Below are 26,905 nucleotides of genomic sequence, written 5' to 3'. Positions count from 1 at the left end.
CAAGATCAAAAAATGTAAACAAAAGTAACAACCATGTTAGAAAAGCTCTCAAAAACTACAGAAATCAACATGAAAGACCGTCACATTTGTTAGTCCCAAAGACCACTTAATATGAAAATTTCTTAAAGCACTTGGGATTCCACACAAGTTCCCCCCCCCCCCCCCAATGCAGAGTTAACAGGGCATTGTACACATTCATGTAGATAAAGCTGAGGCTCTTGTCAGCAATCTTGGAAAGCAGTGTAGTCCAGCATATGAAAACATAAATATCAGCCTTATGTATAAGGTTCATCGATATGTCAGATGAACCTTAAATCAATCCATGCCACACTTCTCTGGCAGAAATAACTATCACCATAAAACATCTTAACAACAAAAAAAGCATCAGGACCACATCAAATCACAAACAAATCATCAAACTGCTCCCACACAAAGCTGCAGTGCACCTTATCTACATCATAAATGCAGTGAAAAGATTGCAGTATTTCCCTCTAACAGGGAAACTTGCAGCTATTATTCTGAATCAAACGCCAGGAAAAGATCCACAGTTTTTTCCTCACAATTACTGACTCATTAGTTTCCTATCCCAGATTCCAAAAAGAAAAGATAAATTAATACTCATATGAAATGAATAATTTGGTTTCCGATGAAATCACAACATAGTTCAGCATATTCCCACACTCTTCAATTATATTATTATTATTATTATTACGGGCAACTCCAAGGAGTCCATAGACTCATCGAGGGAGGCCTTAAACATCATGTCAATAACAACTATTCAGCATTCACAGTATGTATCATACTTTGCCTTGAACTCATTCACAGTCATTGCACCCACAACAGAGTCTGACAGCTTATTCCACTCATTTATCACTCTTCAAGTAAAAAACCTAGCTCTAACAACCTTGCTAACCACACTCTTGCCCAATTTCAAAGGATGGCCCCTAGTTCTCCTGCCACCAGTCCAGTTCTCAAAAATATCCTCTGAATTAATCTTATAGAAACCCTTCAGTAATTTGAATGTCTCAATCATATCTCCCCTTTTCCGCCTGCAACCCACAAATCTTCAACCTGTTCTCATAAGGTTCATTCCATAGACCTGCTATCATCTTCGTCACTCACTTCTGGATCCTCTCCACCTCCTGCCCATCAAGAAGGAACCCTGGTGTCCAAATCTGGACACAGTAGTCAAGATGGGGATCTTATCATGGCTCAAAACAGAGGAACATTAACTTGCTTGTCTCTGCTCGTCAAAGTATTCTTCAGTAACCAAGTGATTTGACGAGCTGATTTAGCCACTTTTGCAATGTGCCCCCTAAACTTCAACTCCCTATCCACCAACACTCCCAAAATCCCTGGCCTTGTCAATCTCCTGAATTACAGTTCCACCAATGTGGTATACTGCTGCTAATCTTTTCACCCCAAAATGCATAACCTTACACTTTGCCACATTAAATTGACATCCATTATCCTTTGTCCAGTCTGCCAATCTATCCAAATCATCTTGCAAAATTTTGACATCATGTGGATTAACTAATGCGCTACCCAACTTTTCATCATCAGCAAACAAATGAACAATTCCTCTCAGATCCTTTCCTATATTGTTAATGAACAAATTAAATAGCAGTGGTCCAAGAACAGAACCCTGTGGCACTCCACTAGTCACAGGTCGTCTTTTGGACTCTACTCCTGAATGAACTACTCTCTGATATCTCTCCATCAACCACCCTCCTATCCATCTCACCAACCCTATATCCATCCCCATATGCTGCAGTTTACTGATTACAATTTCATGTGATACCTATAAAAGACCTTTGCAAAGTCCAGCAGTATCACTGTAAACCCATTACCCTTATCCAGTTCAGCTGTTACTGTGTTATAAAATGTGAGAAGGTTATTAAGGCATGAACTACCCCTTCACAAAACCATGCTGTCCCCCATACAGTATTATCCCATTTTTATTTATCCATTCCTGTATTTTTCTCTTGACTACTTTCTCCAAGACTTTGACAGTGACTCCTGATATGCTGATCGGTCGGTAATTTGCAACAGCTGTCTTGGAACCTCCTTTATTCAGGGGAACTATTTTCCCCTCTTTCCACCCACTCAGGACTAACCCAGACCCAAGATTCAAATTAAACAAAATGGTCAAGGGCACTGACAGTTCTTTAGCCGCTTCATGTGAGACCCGAGCTGGTATACTATCCAATCCCACAGATGTATTCACATTAAGGTTTTGTAATAGACCATTCACCACAGTTCCTGTATAAGCTATTGGTTCCATCATTCATGCAGTATCACCACCTGAATGATATACTCTTGGAAAGTGCTCACTCAGTAATTGCACTATATCAACTGATTCAGTTACCTCCCTACCATCGGCATTCCTTAAAATCATTCTGCTGTATAAATTTTTTCTTCTACTTGCAGCATATCGAAAAAACTGCTTGGGATTCTTTTTAGCTTGCATGGCTAATTCCCTTTCATAATCCCCTTTTGCTTTTTTTTTTTACCACACTCGTTACCCTTCTGGCCTGCGCTTTAAACGTTTGTGTGCCTGCAGGTCACCTTTCTCCTTAAATTCCCTCAACAGTTGTTTCTTTTTTGACAGTTCAAGCTTAATGGTGTTATTCATCCATTTAACCCCTACTTGATTTACTATTCATACTCTAGGTATACAGTCAGCCATTACCTCCTGCAAACACCTCCTTAACCACCTCCCATGCACTGTCGACATCCAGCCCTTGCAGTTTTACATGCCATGGCACTGAACCAAGCAATTTCCTAAGCTTGTCATACTTACCAGCCTGGTAATTCCACATGTACCCTGTCTTAAATGAAAATTCCACACATTTAGCCACCTCCTTGGTCTCTTGTCAAGCTTGTGATCACTCTCACCAATACGTGGCAACATGGTCATATTCATTACAGTCAAATTTTCAGATGTTATTACTAGGTCAAGCACTCTTGAACCCCTAGTATTTTCCATAACATGCTGTCTGAGACAGTTATCCCTTAATAACTGCATAAAATCCAATTCCTTCCTCCTATGTGTCCTCTGCTCTTTCCAATCAATGTTACCATATTTGAAATTCCTCATAATAATTATCCTCCTTCCTCTCATTGCATCTATTTGGTTATTCACATACTATCTCCACCATTTATTCCATCACCTGGTATTTAACAGCACCTAACTGTATATTTTGTTCTGCTAGTCTCAATCTCACACCAAATAGCCTCAAATGTGCTCTTTTCACTATCCTGCAGTTCAACTTCTATTCTCCTTGGCTGCAGTTCATCAGCTATCATCAATAACACTCCTCCCCCCATTTTATTCTCTCTGTCCCTCCCGAACACACTATACCCTTCACATTCTATCCCACTAACTATCTCATCTTCTGTCAGCTATTTTATCAGCTAATGCCAATAACCTGTGGCCAGAAAGAGCCAACCAAGGCCAAAAATTCTTCCTTCTTGTTTCTAATACTCCTGGCATTAGTATACATGAAATGATGAAGCCCGTTATTCCCACCTCTATCAATGCTTTATACTAACTATCCCATTCTGAATTGTTGTCCTTTGTACTAGCTCGGGCATATTATACACATTCTTACACTCAACTGCCTCACTGATGTTGGCATATCCACTTCCCCCCTCCCCTTAATAGCTCTAGTTTCCCTGATTCTGCACATCCACCTTCACTTCATTCAGCAACACTTTTTTCAGTCTCTGCACACCAAATCCGTTCAGTTGCAAACCATCCATCGTGTATGAATCCTTTTGCCCATCAAACTCACTCCACACATCCACAAACTCCACACCACTCCTCCTGCATAACCTGCGCATAGAGTCATTTGCAATTATGGCCCTCCTTCTCAACTCTTCTCTGTCATACCATGGCAATTATCACAGGATACAACTGGAAACAGCATATAAAGGCTGTATTTTTAGATATTGCAAAGGCTTTTGACAAATCTTGCATCGTGGTTTTCTGTATATGTTTATAAGAGCAAACACCCCAATAAACATACATTTAATTAAATTGTAAAATCTCTCGTGATTCGTTAAATTAAATAACTCATCTAGTTCGATTTTACAGAGGTTTCCAAACATATATAAAATTGAATTTTTGTGGTAATTAAATAAATGTAATAAATTTTCTGTAAAATGCATAAAATAATTTCCATTGAGTTGCATGTAAACTGAAAAGAGGGGATTAACAGAGATTAGAACGATGACTAAGCAAAAACAAACATTCGCAAAGTCTTGCAAACATTAAAATATGCACCCACGATAGAGACACGTAAGCAGAGGGAGCTGAATTAACGTCATCATGCTGGCGGGTAATCCTGGAAACTATAACCTAGTACAGAGGATTAGAGAAGATATATAAGAGGATCTGAGATGGACCAGTGGGACTTTTTTACAACCTTTTTAGGGACTTTTTGCTTCTTGCCTTTTGGTGCCGTTTCCTTTCCTGGAGGACGTAGTTCCAGTTGTGTAGAGGCAAGGCCGTTATCAATGGAGTTCCTGTTTGAATGCATGGGTGTGGTTGAAGAGTGCTACTACCCGCAGACATAACGGAAACATCAGCAGTTCCTTTCCAATTACCGATGGGGAAGTCGCAGCAGAACCGACGGAAGAATCACTCTGACCTTATCCTGCAATTCCCAGAGCAAGAACTGCCACATCATCCAAGCAACAATCATAACTTATGATGAAGATGCAACTGAGGTTTTGTGCAATTCACTGAATGGTGTTTGTAAAAGGCTACTGTAAGTAATCACATTTTTGTTAATGTTTTGGAAAGGTACAATTGGAATTAGTATGTAATGAGGTTGCTTACAGGTATTTGTTAGTGAAATGTTGAATAATGAGTAATGGTTAAAAAGGGTAAATTGATTGTAAATTTGTACATATAATGGAAGGAATTAAGTTAAGATGTAAATTAGGGATTAACTACATAATTATTATAGATAGGTTAGCATTGTGATGGGAATATGTAATTGTTATGTGTAACGTTACTCAATTGTATGTTGTACTTACTGTGTACTTGAATAGGCTGAGAGAGTCTTCTTCTCCCCTTAGATTTCTGTATTGTACTCTCTTACTAGCTTAAAATAAAATGTTTTGTGTAACTACCTTGCCTGATCAATTTTGCCAATGCACTATCTCTAAAAAACTAGTGAACCTGCTTCCACTTTAGATTGAGAATCTCCACAACTTGCTATCGTAAATTATGTGTATTAACCATGATCTTGCCTGTGTTCCTTTCCTTAATTCCCAAACTACATTAAATGCAATTAGAATGCCACAGTCGTTAATAAAATAATTTTTTTCTGATTGATTAGTGCTAAACAGAGTTGATATCACGGGTCTATGGGGGCCAGTCACATATGCTGACGTTCATGTCGACAAACCATAGCAGCAGTCTTGTGACAAGGTGCATTGTCCTGCTGAAAAAGACAATCTCAGTTCCATAGAAAAGCTACATAGGAAGCATTTCATTGTACAGAATGTTGTACCTCTTGAATTTCAGTGTTCATGGCACTACAAACAGAGGTACGAGGCCAAACCAAGAAAAACATGACCATACGATCACACTGTCACCTCCGAATTTCATGGTTGGGGCTATACACTTTGGCAAGAGATATTGATGATTCATATTGATGACACCCATTGGTAGAAGGTGTAGTGTGATTCCTCACTCAGTAACACATCTTGCCAAGCCTCAAAGTCCCACTGTACACACTCTTTGCACCACTGAAGACGATGCTGCAGGTACAACATTTCTACTATGGAAATGTTGTAAACTTTGGTTCTGAATATATTTGTGCAGATTCGTATTTTAGTTGATGCCTCAAACTCTGCATTCGATGTCAGCCGATGAATGGTGTTTTTTACATATGCTCTGTAGCATTCTACAGTCACATTCATAGATTGTAGTTGGTCATCCACTGCGGGCAGCACTTGCAGTTGACTTCATGCACTCCCATCTCAGTATGGTATGACTGATTGTTGACCTTCAATGTCCCAATTTGTCAATAATTTGCAGAACAGATAGGCCTGCAACATGGCATCCTATCACAACAACTCTTTCAAACTCTGTCAGTTCCCTTCTCACAGCTATTTCACCTGGACGCTTGGGACATCACATTCCTCCAATTTATACCAGCTACAAACACGTGATTCATTACATGGCACCCATGGAGGTGTCCTGACTTCTTTCCAAGCAGTATGTGTGTATATATTATTATTATTATTAGATACCTCCAGGGAGTCCAAAGACTCATTGAGGGAGAGTGTGTCAACAGCATTGAATAATTGAACCCTTTCCAACTACTAACCGCACTCAAACTTGTTTAACTTTTTTGTGTACCATTAGTAGCAGAGGCTCTACCAATCAACTAATCTTCAGAAACGTTCTCAGGCCTTGACCATAGATGGCAACACTATCAGCAACATTTTTTTTCTAAGTTGGTATATCAGTCCTAAGCATCCATATGAAATCAAGTAGTTTGTTTTATACAGCTGTCTGAAGCAAAAGTGTTGTCTGTATCCCTTGAAATGGATAAAATGCTGCAGTTATAAAATTCTTTGTAAAAGAAGGTTTAATGGCAAAAGAAATTTATTCAAAGTTCATAAACATTTATGGACACTCTTCTGCTTCGTTTTTGAGAATTAAGAAATGGGCTGCCAAGTTTAAATGTGGCGGTACAGCCTCGAAGATGATCCACGTGAAGGACTTCCAAAAAGTGTGATTTTGGACGTCCTACAACATCCAACATTGAGAAATCATTGCTCAAGTGCATGATATAATAATGGGTGACCAGTGAGTCAAAGTGCATGAAATTGCTGAGACTATAGACATTTCAAAAGAACGTGTAGGATATATTTTGCATGAAGAATTGCAAATGAAAAAGCTTTGCTCACAGTAGTTCAAAAACACACTCACAGGAAAATCTCTGAACAGTGCTTGGAGTGTTTTAACAAGAATAAAACTGATTTTGTGCATCGATTTATTATTGTGGATGAGACTTGGATTCACCATTACGCACCAGAATCAAACAGCAGTCAAAACAGTGGACAGAAGCCAGTTGTTCAGCACCAAAGAAGACAAAGTCGGTTCCATCAGCAAGAAAGGTCATGGCATTGGTGTTTTGGGATGCTAAAGGCATTTTGTTTATTAATTATTTTGAAAAGGGTAAAATAATAACTGGGGAATATTATTCCGATCTTTTAACCAGACTAGATGAAAAAATTCGTGACAAAAGACCCGATATGCAGAAGAAAAAAATTGTCTTTCATCAAGACATTGCACCTGCGCACAAAAGTGTTTTGGGAATGGGAAAATTAAGGGATCTGCACCATGAATTGTTTGAACATCCACCCTATTCCCCAGATTTGGCTCCTCCCTCTGACTTCTATCTCTTTCCAAAAGTAAGCCTCTTCCTCACCGGTCAGCGTTTTTCTTTGATTCAAGAGGTGATTCAGCTGTAGAGGAGTATTTTGCAGATCTTACTGAGAACCACTACAGGGATGGGATAATGGTGCTGGAGCATCGCTGGAATGAATGTATTAGTCTTAAGGGAGATTATGTTGAAAAATAAAAATAATTTTGAAATTATAAATTCATTTTTTCATTTTAGGCCTTTTCAAAGCTTATATATATAAAACATTGCCTATAATTTGTATCCTCTGTCTTTTTGCCATCTCTGTGAATTAGAGTAGTGTTGCCCTTATTCCTCGTTTGGGACTTGTGCAGTTGCATGGCTTGTTAAAATGATATGTCAATTTTAATGCTCTCTGCTGTCAACATTGCCTTGTTAGCAGCATGTTCATTTAACTCCTCATATACCTATTTTTCATTTATTTACCAATAAGCCATCTTCTTCACTCCCTCTACACTTGAGCTTCTCTCCATTTCACACCGACAAGATTCAAATATTCCATTGAATTTCTCCCTGAATACATTAGCTATTTCCTCTGAAGCAATTACTGGTCTACTGTTTTCATTCATTAACATCATCTTACCATAATCACATTATGGTATGATGACGTTAACCATAATCAATTCTACTTGTCACATATCAAAAATATTCTCTAGGATTTTTCTTTGGCTGATTTACAAATTTCTCCTCAAACTGCAAGTTTTTATCATCCTTACTCATTTTACTCTCTGTGCATCTGAATATTGTCTTTATTCATATTGTGCTGTGTCCAAAGTACCTTCTTCCAGATTTCGTGCTTAACCTCTTCATTCAGTCACTCACTCACTACATTAATCAGTGTTTTGACCTCTGGAATGCATTTGCACATTGATGCATTCACAAGGAGATGCATAAACATCCCACTCACAGTCACCTCCTCTGAAGTAATCAGATCTAAAACTTGATATTTGTATGCCCTCCTTTATACACTATCTATGTTACTATTTATGATCTCTCCAGAACTAGAGAAATTAATTTTCCTTAATTGCAAATGCTCTCACTTCATTTCCATCTATATTACAATAATTAAAATCACTTATAACGATGAACCTTCGAAAACTAACCCAAATTACTTATACATTTCTTCATCACCCCTACATTTCCTGGTCTATAACATCCAACTGAATATCTGTTCTTGGCAACCTCATCTTCATACCATGCAACCTACAAATGATTGCCACAATTTCCCTTTTGCGTCTTTACCTTACATGGACAATTCTCCTGCTATCATCAGAAGCACTGCCCCTCTCTCTCCTTGTCATTTCTGTCCCCTCAAAAGACATTGTACTTTTCCATTTCTATTCATGCATATTTTCGTGTGGCTCATGGTGACCGCCAACAATTTCCAGGTTTGAGCTTATTTACTATCGATTCAGGTCATCTGCTGTTTCATGAATTTTTTTAAGCTACACAGCTTCATATTTGCATTTTCCAGTTCCAAGTTTTTTGTTTAGAGTTCCTTAACTCCTTGTGGCGGTCCAGCAATTATAGTCAGAAAGTCATCTATTATATTTGAAGTATATTCTGTCCAACTTCTTAAGTCATTCATGTCTTATTTTAATTCTCACCATATCTTTAATAATTGTATCTCCATACATCACTCCTCTCAGGTCATAATCCCTTTTCTTCTAGTTTACATTATCCTATCCCTTTGCACTCTTTCATTCCTATCCACTAGGAATATGCTGAATATTCAGTTTATGCATCGATATTCAGCTGATTCTGTGTGTTTTTCAGATATTCAATTGTAAATTATTTGTACCTATTCTGCTCTACAGAGTTGAAACATGGACATTGACAGCGACAGCCATCAAGAAAATTGAAGCCTTTGAGATGTGACTATACAGAAGAATGCTAAAGATATCATGGACAGAAAAAATTACCAGTGAGGATGTCTTAAAATTCATTGGCAAAGCTAAAAATCTTTTACAAATAATCAAGAAACGAAAAACATCATATCTTAGCCACATCATGAGAAACAGCAAATACAAACTATTTTGGTAGGAAGAATTGATGGCAAAAGAGCTAGAGGAAGAAAAAGAATATGTTGGTTTGACAACATCAAGACATGGACAGAAAAGAGCAGCATGCAACTTCTCAGATTAACTCAAGAACACAGTTCGTTCGCTAAGATGGTCACTGACCTTCAATTGAAGATAACACCATAAGAAGAAGAAGTTGTTAATAATGTCATAGCTTTGATAGAATTCCAAGTTACAACTAATTCCAACTATTGCTTTCAGCTAAAAGAAGTTGCATAACCTATTACATTAGCTATTAAGAATAAAATGATTAAATTCGCTGACAGTGGTGTATCGCAGAGAGGCCGTAGGCTAATCTTATCCCACATACTGTTGTTACATTTGTTAAAAACAAAGATAAAGTTCTTAATCAAGTGAAAAGTGTGACACTAATTAATAGTATAGTTGTCCTTAAACGTGGCAATCTTATTGATGAAATGAGAAACCTTTTAATGTTGTAGACTTATGACTCAACAGGTTGATGTGTTCCATTAAGCCATGCGATTCAGAATAATTTTTGCATTTCCAAAAATTATTCTAATTTCTTTTGCATAACCGACGTACGCTAATGCTTTATATATGTCATGTTATGCATATGTATGACTACTTAAAAACGTTATTTAGCCTATTTCATGTATTCTGCAAGTGATAAAATAGGCAGTAATTCACTATACAATGAAATTCACTATGTGGCAGTGGTCTGGAACCTAAAGTGTCATACGATCAGGTCTGCATGTATTGTTATTGTTACTATTATTATTATATTAGACCTCCCTAGAGTCAGTGACTCATATCGGCAGGCCCTCTATTACACACACAGCTCAGCATACCTTGGTGTGAATGGATTCAGTGTTTTCACAACCAAAAAAAAACAGATCCTGCCCATTTGCTTTGGTCTTTTTATACAGCATCCAGGGATGGCCTCTTGATCTCCCCTCACTCCACTATAAATTCTATGAAAAATATGATACTCATTAATCCGATAATTACCCCTTAAATTATATGTCACAATGACCTTCTCCCCCCCCATCCTTCTATCCACTAGACTACAATGACATTCCCTCAATCTGTCCTCATGCTCAACATTCTAGAGACCAGAAACCACCTTAGTCAATTGTCTCTGAATCCTTTACAACATCTCATCATCCTTTTGAAAACCAAGTAATGAAATCTTAGCACAGTAATCCATATGAAGTCTGAATAAAGCCTTATACAATGGAGTCATTACATCTTTACACCTACATATCAGTGTTTGTGGCATAATTGCCATAATGCACTGTGCTGTCCTCACAATTTTAGCAAAATGTTTAAGTTCTAAATGTCTTCGAAATTTCAGGTCCATATCTGCCAACATTACAGATCCGTCATCTCCTCTACCTCTTCTAAGATATCTCCCCCACCATCCTATATTCTGCTTCCTCCCAAACTTTTAAACCTTATGAGGATGGGCTGAAAATTTGTGATAATCACCATGAAGAATTTGAGGTAGAACCACAAAACTTAGGCATTATTGTACATATTCCCCATGAAGTGTTATACACTTGTTACAATGGTGCTGCCATTTGGAATCCTCTGAGAAAAAAGTGTTTCCCTTGTTGCACAAACTAGCTCTCAGCTGCAGATAGGAGTTTATCATCTGTGATAAATTTTGTTCCCTTCAAGTATTTCTTTAAATTTCGAAGTAGGAAATAGTCAGAAGGGGCAAGGTCTGGCAAAAATGGTGGGTGAGGCAGATATTGAAAGCCCAAGTTATGTATTCTCTGTTGAGTTTCACAAGCAGTGTGAGCATGGGCATTGTCCTGCAAAAGCAACACTCCTCTGCTCAGTTTCCTGTGGTATTATTCCTTCGGCATCTCCTTCAGTTCCATTAGAGCTGCTGAATAAACTACTGTTGTAGCAGTTTCAGCTTTTTTGAGGTACATCGTAAGGATTACACAATCCAGATCATAAAATACAATGCCCTGCTGACATTTGGGTTCTGAACTTTTTGGCCGTGGAGAACCTTTGTGTCTCCATTCCGTTGACTGTTGTATATTCTCTGGGTTATAGTGATGAAGCCCTGTTTCAAGAACAGTCACAATAAGAGCCAAAAAATTCGTAAGCAATTGTTCAGAACTTTTTGGCCGTGGAGAGCCTTTGTGTCTCCATTCCGTTGACTGTTGTATATTCTCTGGGTTATAGTGATGAAGCCCTGTTTCAAGAACAGTCACAATAAGAGTCAAAAAATTTGTAAGCAATTGTAAACTCAAAATGACCAAACATCCATTGAGATGACAGCACACGTTTTCTCTTTTGTTCGGCATTCAAACATTTTGGGACCCACTTCGCTTTGGTGAATAATGACCCAAACTCATTCTCTGGATATCTCCAGAACTTTGCAAGTTTTGGGCTGGCATTTGTTTAACATCAAGGATCATGGCATGCACTGCATTAATGTTTTCAGGTGCAATTTCTGTGGAAGACCTTCCTGACCTGAGAGCATCTGTTTTAAAACTCATTTAAAACTGGGCCACCAATCTAGCAATTGTTGGCTATGCTGGGGCACAGTCCCCTAAAGTCTCACACAAAATTTGGTAAATCTCAGTTGAGGACTTATCTTGCATCACAAAAAACCTGATGATGGCCCACACCTCTATGTCTTCGAATTTCTTCAAAACCTTTGACATGTCTTATATATCCTAAATGAAGAAGAATAAATTATTACAATATGGGGAAACATGAGTGTTAAAGGGTTTAAAGATATGTTCTTCCTTGTGATTTATATCAGGTTGCTTTAATATAATTTTTGTTCTAGATGTTTATCAGAGCTTTTGAGCCCCCCCCCCATACTGGTTATTACATTCAATTGGTCCTTGGGACACATCACTAATCACTTTCTTCTTCTGGGATATCACACCCAATATCCAACATGCTGATACCAATCGAATAGCCAATCTCTAGTTGAGTGCACTAATGTATTATCCAACCCCACATCTGTTCCACTTTATTAACCAACTTGTTATGTGGCAATCTATCAAATTTAACAAAATCTAAATAAAGCACCTCATACGCATCCCATTTTCTCATTTCACCTGTCTCCCTGTTGTAATTTGCTGAGTCTTATTAAAAGGGGAAACATGAGTGTTAAAGGGTTTAAAGATATGTTCTTCCTTGTGATTTATATCAGGTTGCTTTAATATAATTTTTGTTCTAGATGTTTATCAGAGCTTTTGAGCCCCCCCCCCCCCCCCCCCATACTGGTTATTACATTCAATTGGTCCTTGGGACACATCACTAATCACTTTCTTCTTCTGGGATATCACACCCAATATCCAACATGCTGATACCAATCGAATAGCCAATCTCTAGTTGAGTGCACTAATGTATTATCCAACCCCACATCTGTTCCACTTTATTAACCAACTTGTTATGTGGCAATCTATCAAATTTAACAAAATCTAAATAAAGCAGCTCATACGCATCCCATTTTCTCATTTCACCTGTCTCCCTGTTGTAATTTGCTGAGTCTGGTGGACAGGAGGAAGAGGTTGATAGAGACCTACAAGTTGGTAAGGGGTTGTTATAGGATCAGTGATGGAGAAGTTTTACAGAGAATAGTGGGAGATCAGGGGAATATCACAGGTCATCCCTGGAAACTGTATAAAGAGGGTGTGAGTAGGGGAGTGAGAGGCAGGGGTTTTTTTTTGTGCAGAGTTGTGAATGATTGGAATGCCTTGCCTGAGAATGTGGTGTCTGCAAAGAGTTTGAATGTATTTAAATCACGGTATGATGAGCTGTGTGTGTGTGTGTGTGTGTGTGTGTGTGTGTGTGTGTGTGTGTGTGTGTGTGTGTGTGTGTGTGTGTGTGTGTGTGTGTGTGTGTGTGTGTGTGTGTGTGTGTGATAAAAGGACCTCCCAGATGAGTCTTTGATCCCCATGAGGTCTTGGGGTGGTAATAATAATAATAAACATGATTTTTGTTTAGTACACCCATGCTGTTCATCAAAGAGAATATTGTTATCATCAACATAATTCTGAATCTTGGTACTCGCTAGCCTCTAATAAATTAACCTCAACCCAAGAACACAGTCTTATCCTATTCCCTCAGCCATACAGCTGGTGGGGTAGCTATATGCTACCATACTAGGGAGATGATTATGAGCAAGGTGGTTTCCCGTTGTCTTCTTTGCCATAGTATATTTATGACTGTAGCCATGTGTGTTCACAGGACGAGTTTTCCTATTTTAATGGATGAAACACCCGAGTTATCGGAATAAAAAACCCTCCACCTCCATATGAGACCAGTTGACTCACCATTAGTCGAAAGAGACCAGATTAAGGTTTCTAACGTCAATGATGGGAAAAGAATCCAGGTCTTTCCAACCAAAGGACTTCGTGTATACTGATTGAGCTATGCAGGCTCCAAGAACACAGATTGGCCTGTAATTCAAAGTCATAATGTTGGATCGTACATCCTGGCTTTGAATCTGCCATCTTGTTGGAACGTTATTCTTATTTAATTTATCTGTTTGTTTTTTTTAATTTCAATTAATTGTTGGTTGATTACTGATCCAGATATAGAGAAATTTATATTATCCTGTGCCACCCTATATTTAGATTAGTCTATATAATATAGTGGAATCAATCATCAACTAATTTTAGCAATCTCACTTTTTTACAGGCCGAGTTTAAAATTATCATTTAAGGCTTCCTTAATTGAAATTGAAATAATTGAAAATGGTTCACACAGTTCAATGTTACAGAATCTTACAGCAATTATTCTTAAGATAGAATTCTCTAATTCTCTCTTAGTCAACAAACACTTAATTCAATTATGAGGCAGTTATCACTTCAAGGGGAAACACTTTAAAGCTCCATACTTCGGCTATTTTTAGGAGAACGCCACAGTTAATGTTAAGATATATCAGGTGGAGCTAACTCTTATATCTTCACCTTGAAATATAAAAAAATGGACTGCTCTTACCGGCTTACATCTTTTACACATTGGATTTACCATAGACACACTTAAAACTATAGTTAATTATCACTCTGAAGTAATGCTATTCAAAAGAAATCTTCACTATAATAACTGAATTATTAAACATAGAGCTTCACAAGTCTTGACGCACTTGTATTAGGTAATCTACTTATTCCTTATTTACTACTATGCATTAAATTCAGCCTTGCACTGTTCTTCTTCAAAACAACTGGAATTCGTCGTAATTTTAGAATTCCATAAATATATTCCCAGTCGCCTATTAATTGCTGGTCCTTTCTAAATCTATTTAGAGCATTTCCCAAAATTCCCTTTACTGCCACCCGTTACTTCACTCCTTGCTGTCCATAAGCTTTCTCTTCTCTTGTTTACTTTCATTTTCCAATTAAATACCTTCATTCTTCCCGCCAAAATCTGGTTCTAGTTAGTTCAGCTCATATCAACTCCTTCTCCTTTCGAATACCACAGCTCACGCTCCATGCACCGTTATCTAAAATTAATTCCGTTTCCTTGACAACAGCCAATCAAATCTCAACCAGAAGAATTACATAAAATCACTCTTACATACAAAAACAAAACAAAAGGATATTTTACAATTCATATAATAAACATTTAAATATGATAAATACAAATAAAGAAATAATTCATAGTTCACATAAGGTACATTAAACTTACATATATACAGTTCCTTATAATATTATTATAGGAATAAAGTAAATCAAAAGAATGATATTTTTATACCGAGTCTTTTTATTACTATTACATTACTTAAGATTATATTATTAAATAGTAATTAACAAAATTCAAGGCAATTATATGAATAACTCACTATAAGCAAGAGACAAACAATAAATAATATTTACAAGTCTTGCTTATGACATGGAGGATTATGTTAAATATGAATGAAGTATTACAAATATCTTCATTCACAATTTAACAATAGTTTTATAGCCCACTTTATGAAGAGGAACAATTTTCTCTTCTTTCTACTCCTTTGGAACTTGGTAAAATCTAAGACTCATATTAGAGAGGTAAATTAAAGCTGTTGTTAATTCCTTGAAACATTTCCTCAAGACACATGGTGATATATCAAAAAATCCTCAATTCCTCATTTATACCTCCATCTCACTCACCATCAGAGTTCGCCCCTCACCTCAAGTTTTACAGGATGTTATTTTCACTAATAATACCTTTACAAAATGTTCATTTAACATCTCTACTATATCCGCCTCAGTGGTTATCATCCACTGCAAACAGAATAACTAGTTAACAATCCTTCATATTATTATTATTATTATTATTATTATTATTATTTTTATTATTATTATTATTATTTGACACCTCCAGGAAGTCCAAAGACTCATCGAGGGAGAGTGTGCCAACAGCATCGAACGATTAGTCCCCTTCCAACTACTAACCGCGCTCAAACTTTCTTAACTGAGCCATCAGTAGCAAAGGCTCTACCAATCAACCAACCTTTGCCGGCAAAAAATAATTAGTGCCCCAGGTGAGGATATTGCCGTGCCAATAATCGCTTTCCAAACAACGTCAGATAAACAGTAGATTACTGTATATAAGAGACCTGAAAAGTGTATCCATCTCAAAACAAAAGAACAAAAAATTGCCACAAACGTCTTCACTCCATATGCATTATAATTCATTGAACAGTATTTTTTATGAATTGTGATTTATCGATGAAATGTTGTTTCCATAAGCCTATGTAGCTCAGTAGAAGTGGCATTTGCACTCTACGGCACTCGACTGCATGATGAAAGACTTGGATTTGAATCTAGTTGCCGACTAGAGGAACATTTTCTAAGCCTTTTCTTGACTGCTTTCCGAGTTAGTCGATCTGCGACATGGGCAAGTGGGTTTTATCTCCCTGAAACTCGGGTTTTTCATCCTGTAAACTCAAGAAAATCAGCTGTTGAATCCACACTATTTTCAGATATTCAAAATGTTCTATTAGGGTTAAGGACCATGAGATGGTGGCGCTTATTAGCTGTCTTCTTCACTGCATACTGATTAATTAGTGATAGCATTGGACCAGCTATCTCTGATTGGTCCAATGCTATCACTAATGCTATCACTAAAGGTGACAAGCATGGTAAAAACAAAAAAGTACATTATGAGAGGAGATTGGCCAGTCATGTCAAGGATTATTCAAGGGAATTCTTCTCATGCAACAGGAAGAATAATTATGGCAGAGTAACAGGTGACCATTGCAAAGGATATAGCTAAGATATTTCATGAGCACTTTATTAATGTATATTATATTGGTGTAAATGATACTGTGCAACATGCAGAAGGAAGGTAAGTATTAGAAGAATTAGAGGTGAAAATATTGGAGTTGTATCAGGTGTCGATTGGGTTAGATGTTAATAAGGCTGTGTGCATTATTGCTATTATTATCAGACCTCCATGGAATCAATGACTCATTGCACGAGATCCTTCATCACGCACGCACACACACACAACTCATTATACCATTACTTGAATGTAGTCACTGTTTTCACACTTCCAGGCAAATGCATTCCAACCACCGACAACTATCCATGCGAAAAATGTACTCCTCACTCCTTTGTGCACACTCTCTTTACACAACTTCCAGGAATGACCTCTTGTTCTACCCTCATTCCACCCAATCTATGAAAATTTTGATCCACATTAATCTGATAATAACTCCTTACCAGATTATATGTCATATCTCCCCTCGACCTTCTATCCACTAACCTCTGCAATTTGCATCCCCTCAATCTGCCTTTGTAATCTACGTTTCAGAGACCAGAAACAACCTTAGTCAACTGTCTCTGAACCCTTTCCAACATCTCTTGATTCTTTTGAAATTCCATTGACCAAATCTGTGCACAGCAATCCATGTGCAGTCTGATCAAAGCCATATACAACAGAATCATAACATTCTTACTCACATATGTCAGCGTTCTCTGCATCATTGTCATAATGCACTCTCCTGTCCTCACAGTTTTTAGCAAAATGTCCCCAAAATTTCAGATCCTTATTCATCACCACTCCTAAATCCCTTATCACCTCCAAGATATCTCCAACAAACTTCTACTCTGCATCCCAAATGTGCTTTCCAACCTTTAAACCGGCTTTAAACTGGCAAAGGTTGGTCGATTGGTAGAGCCTCTGCTACTAATGGCTCAGTTAAGTAAGTTTGAGCACGGTTAGTAGTTGGAAGGGGTGTAATCGTTCGATGCTGTTGGCACACTCTCCCTCGATGAGTCTTTGGACTCCCTGGAGGTGTAAAATAATAATAATAATAATAATAATAAACCATACACTTTGCTTATGCTGAACTGGTTGTCTCAATCATTCATCCATATAGAAAGTCTAATCAAATCTTTTTTTTTTATGTTGTACCCATAAACAATAAGTCGGTTAATCAAATCTATAGTATGTTAGTACCATGTATGGATAGTGGGGTGGAAAGGAGAAACTTGTTTACATTTGATTTAAAACCTTGTATATTATATTCCTTGAGAAACACAATTCCACAATAAGCAGTAGCAAGGATGAAGGAAGACGAAAAAGAAACTTGTCCTATGGGTTTCAAGGTGCACTTTGAAAGAATGTTGGGTAGAAGTTGCACATGTTCCAATGGATTTAGTACTGAGTGGGAGAATTATTGAACTGAACATTTACCATGGAAATATTTATAGAATACACATAGTGCAGAAACCAAATGTCTGTGCAAAAGTGGAAGGAGTGAGTTGGTAAGAGATGGGTTATTAATCAATCTAATTGTCCTCCTCCTCTGTATTGAGTCAAGCTTTTTTGAGGGAACTTGCAGAGGGCCTTCCACTCCAAATGTGAAACCAATATTCAATAGCTGGGCTGATTTGTAATTTGTATAAGGTTAACAGCTGTGAAGGAAAAATGAATTGATATCAGGGTGATTCCAAGAAGAGAAATCTTATCTTGTCTGGAAATTTGAGTCCTGTTAAGATAACACTGGGAAAAATGGTTCTTTTTTGTGAGAAATAATGCAAAACTGGGTTTTTCTAATATTGAAATTGACAATGTTATCTGAACCCCATTGGAGGATGGCTTGGAAATCTTAATTGATGGCAGTGGTGGTTGATATTTTGCAGATTGAGATGATTTGTGTAGAGTAAGGTTTATCAAATAAAAGGGAGGAGTGCAATATGCTCTCATCTGCAAAACTGTGTATTGGATTGGAGGTCAACTGAAGTAGGGGTCATTGATAAATAGAACGAAGAAGGTTGGTGAACCTTGTGGAAACCAACCTGACATTCGTTGAAAGGTGAGAGGATAAGGAACCATACTATATGCAAAGCTACAACATCCATTCTACTCCTCATAGTTCTGCCTAATTTTATATCATACTGCAAACAACTGTATGTTATCATTATTATCCTTTTCAAATATCATTTACATACAAATTAAAATAGCAATGTCCCCAAAATAAGCCCTTGAGGTATGCTACTAGTAACTTTTCACTTCTGGGAATATCGCCTCTTCATACACAGCTTGCTCATACCTATCAGACAATCAATTCCAAGTCCAGTGCAGTAATCTAATATCCAACCTCACCTGTTCCAGTTTAATTATCAACTTTACGTATGGCAATCTATCAAAGCATTTAGCAAAATCTAAGTATACCATTGTGTATTCGTTCCCTTTGTCCAATGCACCTGTCATCTTGTTATAGTTAGGAGATTGCTTAAGCATGATCTTTCCATTAGCAAACTCATGCTGTCCATCAAACAGAATGTTGTTATTGTCATCAATCCAATTCTGAATGCTGGTCCTCACTAGCCTCTAAGTCTTTTACTTCAGCTCCAGACACAGAGTTTGGCCTTTAATTCGAAGCATTAGTGTTATTATCACCCCCTTTATGAAGAGGAATAGTTTTGTCCTCTTTCCACTTCTTTGGAACTTGGACTAATCTAAGACTCACGTTAAAAATATAACTTAAAGTTATTGTTGCTCCTTGGAACATTCCCTTAAGATAGGTGATGATATACCATCAAGTCAAAAAGCTTTATTGACATCAAATTTACTAAATTCCTCATATACCTCTTGCTCATTCACCATCAGTAGCCCTCCTCCCTCCCCACTGCCCTCAAGTTCTGTACAATGTTATTTTCACTAGGATGAAATACTTTTATGAATTGCGTGATTGACATATCATATTATATCTACATATTTTTAAGGAATGCTCAAAACAGTTATGTCCTTGACTTGATTACTTAATGAAAGTCTCTCAGTGGGTAAAGGTTCCAATGGAGCAAAAAGATGGCAAATATGGAGAGTGGTCCAAAAGTTGCACACATCAAAGTTGAAGTTGAGCTACATTGAAGTGGTGCAATTCTAATTATTTGTTTCACCTATAGATAGTACCGTAGGAATCTTGGCCACTTACATGTAGTCTACTTGCCATATGTCGAGTATTGGGCCTTAATTATGTAGTTTGGATTATGAGGAAAGTAAAATGGTACTTTCCAGGAGCAATGAGTTATTTTACCAGTCATTGTTATGCGAATGTTGTAGAGGAGTTTCGTCAGAAGTATCCCAACTCTGTTGTTCCTCAAAATTCGACAATTATGATATTAATCAAATGCTTTTGGGAAACTGGATCAATTGCAAACAAATAGCAGCATTGAGGACTTTGATTTCAACTGAGGTTAAAGTGACTGCAGTACACAACATGTTGCAACATTCACATTCAAAGAGGCTTAGAAAACTCTCTGCACATACAGATATGTCATTAAGGCTGAAGAAATCCAACAAGGTGGGCCAATTATTTTCAAAGCGTTGGCTTCCAAATTCATGTGGTACTTCAAAGAAAGAAAGATTACAGAGGAATGGAAGACCTCAAAAACTATACTTCTATTCAAAAAAGGGAACAAGGAAGACATAAAAAACTATCGTCCAATCTGTCTACTCTCTCACATATATAAAATCATCAACAGAGTAATACTGAACAGAATCCAAAACACTCTCGAAGACAACTCCAATAGAGAGCAGGCAGGATTCAGAAGAGGCTTCTCCACAATAGATCATATCCAGGTCATTTCACTACTAACAGAAAAATGCAGAGAATACCGAATCCCTCTATGTTTCCTCTTTATTGATTTTAAAAAAGCATTTGATACCATAGAACACAATGCAGTCATCAGTGCCTTGCTGGAAATAAATGTGGATCCTACTTACATCCACATGATAAAAGAAATTAACAAAAATCAGACCACACAAATAACCCTATTTGAACAACCTATAAATATAGATATAAAGAGAGGGGTTTGTCAAGGTGATGTGATCTCCCCAAATCTATTTACCAGCACTTTAGAATACATTCTGAAAAAAATAGACCTAAACAGAGGAATAAGCATAGATCGTGAAAAACTACAAATCCTTATGTTTGCCGATGTTCTAGTACTGATATCCCACAACCTGAAAGACCTAGAAGAAATGGGTGAAAAAACATACACAAATAGCAGTAAGATAGGCTTAGAAATGAATCTAGAAAAAACAAAATGGATCAAAAACATCTACACAAGTGACAGTCACCAATGTATTGATAAACATCCCTATAGAACAAGTTGACTCCTACAATTACTTAGGACAAACAATAAAAATGAATAATGATTTATCTGAAGAACTAGCGAAAAGAAAGAAAGCTGCATGGCTATTATTCAACAGACTAAAAGAAACACTTACTGATCCAAATCTTGACATCTCTGCGAAGGCAAAACTATTTAATAGTGACATACTTCATCACTCACATATGGATCAGAAGAATGGAACACGACAAGAAAAGAAGAAGAAACTCTCAGAATAATTCAGCGTGCAATAGAACACAGGATTTGTAACATCAGCAAAATGGAACATTTTAGAAACACGGAACTAAGAAAGAGATCAGGCATAAAAGATGTTTTAACTGCAGTATATGAAAGCAAGATGAGATGGGCAGATAACATAGCCAGACTCAGGGATAACAGATGAACATATAGAATACTCAACTGGCAACCAAGAATAAAGAGAAAAGCAGGAAGACCACCTACAAGATGGGAAGATCCACTAGTGAAATCTATGGATATAACATGAAAGAGAGAGGCTCAAGATCGAGATCGTTGGAGGCATCTTTGTGACCTGCACTCATGGAGAAATCCTGAGTGAAACACAGGTCCATCAAGGTAATTTGGCAGTACTTGGAGAGTTACCAAACAATTAAAGCTTTGTCCATACTGTTCACTCAGTTCAGGTATTGGAGTCATTGGATAAGGAAAAACATGTTGTGTACTGTAGGTGATTTAGATCATTTGTTATAGAAAATGGAGTTCACAAGTTGAACAGTTTTCTTTATTGACAAAGTGTGGTTCCACCTAAGTGGATATCTCAAAAGCGAAAATAACAGAATTTGATCATCAGAAAATCCTCATATTTTCCATGAAATGCCTTTGCATTTTCTGAAAATTGGAGTGTAGTGTGCAGTATCACGAGATTGCATCATTGCACCCATTTTCTTTGAGATGACAGTGTACTGTACCAAGACATCATCACCTAATTTCTGACTATTCTTCAGATATTGAAGAACATGATTACTGTTTTCAGCAGGACAGTGATACTTGCCATACATCAAATGAAACAGTGTGATTTTTTCACGAGATTTTTGGTGACAGATTGATTTCTAAAAGACTTTGGATCCATGGTGACCAGATATGTCACCTCCAGATTTCTTCTTATAGGGGTTACCTGAAAGGTAAGATGTATAAAAATAATCCTTACAGAATTTATTATCATTATTATTACCTGACACCTCCAAGGAGTCCAAAGACTCATCGAGGGAGAACACCTACTCTACAACTCTCTATCTCCGCTACGTACAATGAACTGCAATTACACCATCGCTATCTACCACCCACCGTTAGTATTTTCACAGACAATCACAAACAGCCCACAGTGGGATTCGAACACACATCCTTTTGGCTGGAGAGTGGACACTAACCACTCGGCCAATCAGGCTGGCCGGCCAATTGATGAACTGAATCATAGCAGTCAGTAATACCATGCTTTGCAGATTTGCTTCCAATTTGGTAAATAGATCCTATGCCTGCATTCAAGAATGAGGCAGCCATTTTGAAACTTATTTAATGGTAGTAACAAAACCAAGTGAACTATTTTATTAAAACAAAAAAGGTGTTTATTAACTGTGTTATATTTTGCTGGATTTCTAATCATCAGCTTCAGAGCAAAAAGCAGCATTTTATAGTTTACATATGACAATGAGTAAGTGAAACTATTTACAATCTAACAGACAAAAGATCAAAAGTCCTATTTTGCTACCCTTTAATGTTGTAAAAAAAGAAGTCTTAAGATAACACTCTCCAAATTTTTGACAAATTAATGCAACTATACATTTTCAGGTTAGGAGAATTCTGCATAGCCATGGCTGACTCTAAAAATAATCTTTGTGATCTGTAACAACTCCTAAATAGTACATCGGTTTTCTTCCATCTAATCCTGTGTGAAGATGTGTTCAAAGTGTGGGTCTGCTAGTTCTGACTTGACATAATAATGGTAGTGAATGTACTTTTTATGTTCTGCAAGGCGGATATTAACAGATCTTCCCATCTGCCTATAGTAGGCCAAGTCACAGTCAAAGGAACTTCATACACTCCAGGATATGCTAGAAGCAGGGCCTGCTCTACCAACAGTGCAATACATGCATTTGCACAGGGAAGCAAAATTTTCCTAATCTATATGAAAAATAAATCATAAAAAAGTCATTTATTCCATCTCTGTTGAAACCAGACTTCAAGATGTCGTTCGTTAAACTTTTACATAATAAAACTTCATTGAACTGTATATTTTTTTAAAAATCTTAATATTTAAAATATTGTAGTATTATGTTGCATTTAATATTGCACTGTTAGTGTTAATATCAGTCAATATGACAATAGCAGAACACCTTCCATCTTGCATTTATTTCAATTGTTGGCTGTGAGTTGACCTTGGCCTGAATACATGCATATTTATCAAAATTGCTTCATGAAAGTACAATAACATATTAATGAATATAGAATTACAAGATTAGCTTATATATAAAATTTCAGAATGATTGAATTAATTTGAAATTTTGTAGGTTGTGACAATAGTCATTATTCAGTTTTCTATGTGCAAATTCGGTTGTTTCTCATTTGTGAGTGAGAATTTCAGAGTTATTTACTCCCTGGGTAGCAAGGTTGAGGAACAGATGTCATTCTTTGTAAATAAATAAATAAATGCCAGGAGTATCTGGTATAAAGTAGAGGAATTGGTGGTGCTGATAGCATCAGCCTGGCCAAAGATTATTGGGATCACTGAGACGTGGTTGACAGAAGGGGATATAATAACAGGAATAGAAGTAGCAGGGTACAGCATTTTTCGGCAAAATAGAAAGGGAAAGCATGGTGGTGGAGTACTGCTTATGATAAGTGACGACTTAGGTCCTCTAAGAATGGCGGCTTTGGAAGGCTGTGACAGTAATGATTTTGAAAGCATATGGTGTGAGGTAGAGGTGGACAAGGCAGGATATTTAGTGGGGTGTTGCTACAAACCAAGGAGCAGAGAGAGATTGGGGACCAGGAGATGTTTAGACAGTTGAGATTGACAAGTACAAGAAGAATGATTGTGATGGGAGATTTTAACTACAGCAGTATAAATTGGGGAGAGGAAGATGCATGTAGCAATAAGGGAATGGAATTTCTAGAATTCTTGAGGGACAAATATATTAGGCAGCATGTAATAAAGGGAACAAGAGGTTCAATGGTTTTGGATTTCGTCATAGCATCAGAAGAGTGGATAATAACTGAGATGACATCTCTTCCACCAGTTGGAGAGAGTGACCGTGTGGTTTTGACTTGGAAAATGAATAGACATGCAGGAGTATCAAAGAGACGAGAACCTATGTGGAATTATAAGGCAGGTGATTATAATAGTCTAAGATGTCAACTTGGAGAAGTTTCATGGAGGGAGGAATTGGAAGGCCGGGATACCATTAGTGCTTGGGAAATTGTGAAGGAATATTTGTTAGCAGCAATAGTAAACTTTCCACAAATGAAAAATAGGACACAATTTGTAGTAAAGTGGATGACAAACAATATTAAACAAGAACTGCATGTGAAAAAGAGGCTATGGAAGAGATACAAGGAGACAGGTGAAGAGCAGATGCATGAAGAATATAAGACGTAGGCCAGTAGAGTGACTAGTATGGTAAGGAAGGCAAAACTGAAATATGAGAAGAGATTTGTCCTAAGATCCAAAGAAAATCCTAGGGAATTATTCAACTACGTGGCCAATAGGAGGAGAAATGATTGTGGGAGAAAAATGGGAATAGAGTGACTGATGGAGGACATAGTGGGATTGTTCAATGAAGACTTTATTGTAGTATTTCATCCAGGAGGATTAAATATTAATACTAGAGGGACAGGGCAGTTTCGAGGTTGAGAGGTGCAGGGGGACAACGTGTTCCAAATACTGAGTAATCTGAATGTCAGTAAAGTTGTGAGACTGGATGGTATTTCAGTTGTTGTCAATGAAAGTCTGGCTACAGGAAAGACACCCAGGGAATGAAAGGGCAGTAGCAGACCGGAAGTGTTTAATTATAGGCCGGTTTGTGTGTCATCATTAGTTGTTAAGATCTTGGATAAATTAGTGAGGGACCGTATGCAGCCCTGGGCAGTGAGGGTAATGTTATCTGAGAGTCAACATGGATTTCTGAAGGGGCACTCCTGTTTTAGTAATATGCTTGCCTTTAATAATAAAGTTACAAGAGCAGTAGGTGAGGGAAAGGCATATACTGCCAATTTCTTGGATTTAGAAAAGGCATTTGACATGGTGCCACATGATAGCTGATATTTAAGTTACAGCACATGTGTTTTAATGTCAAGTTGGTCAACTGGATTCGGGATTGGCTGTCCGATAGGTATCAGAGAGTTGAGTATGGTGGGGCAGATTCAATGAGGCAGAAGGTTATGGTTGAGGTCCCACAGCGCTCAGTACTGGGACCTATATTGTTTAACCTTTATATCAATGACATTGTCAGCGAATTGTAGGGGTATATTCAGTTGTTTGCTGCTGATGTGAAGCTCAGAAGGGTTATTAGTAATAGTGCAGATCTGGTAACCATGCTAGAGAATTTGAATAAGCTAGACAAATGGGTACGTGAATGGGGATGTCAGTTTAATACAGAAAAATATAAGGTCTTGAGATTTGGGACTCATCGATGGGACATTTCATACTCTATTCAAAGAGTTGTACTTCAGAAAGTAGGGGAGAGAACAGATCTGGGGTTGATGATTGATAGAAACCTGAAATTCAGGAGACATATTGCAAAGGTGGTGAAGGTAACACAGAGGATTAGTGCAATACTGAGATAAACACTGACCTTCAGAGATAAAAGAGTTATCGTTCCCTTGTATAAGACTCTGATAAGACCACACTTAGACTATTTTTCCCAGATTTTTTCCCAGGATTTGAAGGGGATAAATTAACTGTGGAAAAGGCACAGAGGCAGATAAGAAAGATGGTTTCAGGATGTAGGATGTACAATATTAGTTATGAGGATCGGAAGGAATGTGGACTGCAGAGTATGGTAGATAGGAGGAGGAGAGGTGATATGATTGAGACATTTAAACTGTTGAGAGGTGTTTACAGGGTTGATACTGGGGTGTTCTCTCGCTTGGTTGAACAGCCGGAAGGAGTGATGACAAGAGGCCATCCCTGGAAGTGACGAAAGGAAGCTGTGAGGAAGAGGGTGAGGAGTGGTTTCTTTGCATGGAGGGTGGTTGAACCATGGAATGCATTGCCTGATAGAGTGGTGAGAGCGAGAATGGTCAATGGGTTTAAGGAGTGGTATGATAGACTTTGTGTTTACTAGGAGGGACCTCCAGCAACGAGTCGTTTGACTCCATGGAGGCCTGAATGATAATAATAATAATTAATTTCAACCAGTTCGCAGTGCAGTGTTAACAATAATGTGATGACTGTGTCTTTTCATGTTTTACATTTGAATGAGCGCAGGGAATGTAGCCTATCCTGGAGTAATCTTCAACGATACTTTAAATGCAGACGCTGTCTTTTCCCAAGCAGCAAGCATAGTCTTTCAAAACTAAAGCTTATTAAAACTTATTTACATTCTACAATGGCAGAAACTTGATTGGAAGGTCTTGCCATGATTTCAATTGAACATGAAATCAGTCAGAAATTAGACTACACTGGCATTATTTGTGATTTTGCGAATATGGAAGAAAGAAAAATTATGTTTTAAACAGTAGGTTTACATTTTAATAGTGATAATGTAAATTAACTTATGTTAAGACATGACATGCAATTTAATATCTAAAAAAGTATATTTACCATATTTACATGTTAGCTGTACTTTATTCTATG

Source organism: Typopeltis vanoorti, chromosome 26 (genome assembly GCF_054136105.1).
Source record: "Typopeltis vanoorti isolate ZY-2024b chromosome 26, IOZ_Tvanoo_1.0, whole genome shotgun sequence".
Taxonomy (NCBI): Eukaryota; Metazoa; Arthropoda; class Arachnida; order Uropygi; family Thelyphonidae; genus Typopeltis; species Typopeltis vanoorti.
Note: the sequence above shows the minus strand (reverse complement) of the source record.